Genomic DNA, 2986 nt, shown 5'->3' with positions numbered 1-2986 from the left:
TATATATATATATTAGAGAAGGAAAAAGATTTTTTTTAATCGGCCTCTCAACTCAAAAACTTCCATTTCATGCCAAAAGAATACTCCTAAATTTTTATCAAAAAATATTAAGATTTAGAAATCGCTAGTAAACAATTCTTAAATCAAAGTTTCGATTTTCCTTAATACATGTTCGATTTTATTTAAAAAATGGCATAATCCAAATTTTAAATGTGATACCGTATGTTTTTTTAGTCACTGAAAACAATGCAATAATTCATTTAGCTTTACGATATACATCTTAAAAAATATAACTCGATTAATATGAAAAATATAATATTACAATTAAATACAATGATTACAATGAATCAATTAATAAAGATTCCTTTACTTAATAATAAAATCATAAAAATGTACAGAAAACAAAAGGGACATTAGGAGTCAGCGCTGGAAATCAATTGCGCAAAAAAACAATAGAGATAACGAAAATTTAATATCATCTAGACCAAGATCCAGTTGAAATTTTCCTGGGACTTTCTCTTCGGGGCCTTAAAAGTTAACTGAATTTGTAAAAAAATTTTTTTTATTTTTAAAAATGTTTTATAATTCAGTTAAATGCAACTTTTAAAGACTTTGTAGAAGGGAAAATTCTAACTGGATCTTGTTCTGGATGAACAGACCTACAATTTGAAGAGAATAACGACTCATAAACGCTTGGAATCTTGCTAAAATCGATTTTGAACTTGAAGATCATTTTTTGGATTTTTCGTATTAATAAAATCATAAAATGACTATTATTTTTTGATGACTATGTTTTTTTAAAAATTCTCCATCCATTATAATATAATATGTTGCCACATTAAAATCTTTGTAATTCCTTAGCTTGAGGCTGGCTATCATACTTCCACTCAGTTATGCAATTGATTGGCACAACATTCAAGATGGAGCTCCTCACCACATTGCAGTCATAATCACGGAACGGAAATGCGTTTCCACGATGATTTAATTTATTATTTATTATTATTCATTGTGCTGATGATGATTCAAAACGGTGTCGAAATGTACTAAATTTTCGTTATCTTTATTGTTTTTTTTTGCGCAACTGATTTTCAGCGCTGACTCCTAATGCCTCTTTTGTTTTTTGTACATTTTTATGATTTTATTAATATGAAAAATCAAAAAATGACCTTCGAATCAAGATTGATTTCAGCAAGATTCCAAATGTTCAAATGAGTTATTTTTTTCAAATTGTAGTTGTTCACTCAGAACAAGACCCAATTGAAATTTTCTCTCCTATAAGGTCTTTAAAAGTTTGCATTTAATTGGATTATAAAACATTTTTAAAAAAAAGAAAAAAATTTTTTTACAAATTTAGTTAAATACAATTTTTGAAGGTCCCGGGAAAATTCCAATTAAATCTTGGTATAAGTGAACAGACCTACAATTTCAGTAGAGTAACAACCGATTTGAACGCTTGAAACCTTGCTAAAATTGACTTTGAATTCGAAATTTGATCATTTTTTCACAATAATCGGGCTGTATTTCTTAAGGCGTATACCATAGGATTAAATAAATAATTATTGCATCATGTTCAGCGACCAAAAAAACATATATTTAAAATCCGGATTAAGATATTTTTGCATCAATCAACCATGTATTTAGGAAAATCGAAACTTTGATTTAAAAATCGTTCACTAACGACTAGTATTTTTTTGATAAAAATTTAAAGATGTTCTTTTGGCAAGAAATGGAAACTTTTGAGCCGATTAAAAAAATATTTGTTTTCTTGTCAGGCCTAAAAACACACACACACACACACACACACACACACACACACACACACACACACACACACACACACACATACACACGTGTAACACGCACACACGCGCAACAATTAAAGCCAAATTTAAAATTATACATTTTCATTAGTCTCTTTTATCGAAAAGTATTCTTCGCAAACTGGTGCTCCTATTTATTCCTCAAATATGTCTCTTCATCTAAGTCTAATCGATCAAACACTTTTGCTTCGTCGTCGTAGAAACGATAGAGCGCAATGAATAACTGATGCTTCGTGACTCGAAAATTCGAAACAAGATTCGATGAGAGAACAAGATAGTATCGAATGTCGATTGAACAATATTATGTATACGTATATAGAGAAGAGAAAGATCCGCGAGAATGTCATCTAACGAGATATTAACGTACCATTTGCTTAAGGTTACGTTTTACGAGTAATAAACTGTTATAAGCTTACCTATGAGCGGACAGCTCACCCATCGATTTCCTAATGAAATACATGCAATACGTATTCCGCAACAGTAGACCGGATGACAGAATCGTAGAAAAGAGCCAATAAAGCGACAAGAATTTAACGACACAATAAACCCATGAAGAACCACGTACATAAATCACAAAACAGACTGAACCAGTTTCAGTGGATTTAAAAATTTAATCACCAGATTTCTGATCCCAAATTCACCAGAATTCAGGGTAGTAATCATGTTAAGATGCCTTTTCATGTTGATACTCGACATTCATTGGCTGCGTTCGGAAACGTCACTCGGATGCCTTAGATTAATCATTTGTTCTTGTTTAACATTTATGCTCATTTCCATCAACATTAACTTTAATCTCGGTTCAACTTACTCTTTGTCTTTTTCTAATCTTTAGAACTAGAAAAAAAACGAAGAGTAAGTTGGCCCGAGATTAAATTTAATCTATATTGGTGGAAAATATTAATGTTTTATTTATAGAATAACACTTGTGGGTATATTCCAAACCGGATTAACTTAGCTTATTTTTTCCTTTAGATGTTGGCAGTCCCGTAACTAAACTGAGAAGTCCGAACCCATTGGTCAAACTCAGCTACTGGGCCTCTATTCTTAAAAAATATCGCAAAACCAGAGAAAAATCTGAGAAAGGACATGATGGCCAAAACCTATAACTGCAAGATATTTGTGGCGTTGCAAGCGTTAGTTGCGGCGCTCGAGTCAGTTCTTTTTTT

General features: G+C 31.2%; 1 protein-coding gene across 4 annotated transcripts in view; it reads right to left on the bottom strand.

Moving 5' to 3' along the window:
• Positions 1–2318, bottom strand: part of LOC108693230 (mitogen-activated protein kinase-binding protein 1) — a 49833-nt gene extending 47515 nt beyond the window's left edge. For 3 of the 4 annotated variants that reach the window (XM_018202055.1, XM_018202058.1, XM_018202059.1), the window contains exon 1: positions 2237–2318. The gene's annotated coding sequence lies outside the window, so the exon portion shown is untranslated. Of the gene's footprint in view, positions 1–1900; positions 2012–2236 lie in introns of those variants that run through there. The other variant, XM_018202057.1, reaches the window with a different exon arrangement.
• Positions 2319–2986: the final 668 nt, after the last annotated feature.

Source organism: Atta colombica, unplaced genomic scaffold, assembly GCF_001594045.1.
Source record: "Atta colombica isolate Treedump-2 unplaced genomic scaffold, Acol1.0 scaffold89, whole genome shotgun sequence".
NCBI lineage: Eukaryota > Metazoa > Arthropoda > Insecta > Hymenoptera > Formicidae > Atta > Atta colombica.
Note: the sequence above shows the minus strand (reverse complement) of the source record. Positions and strands in the feature narration are given on the sequence as shown.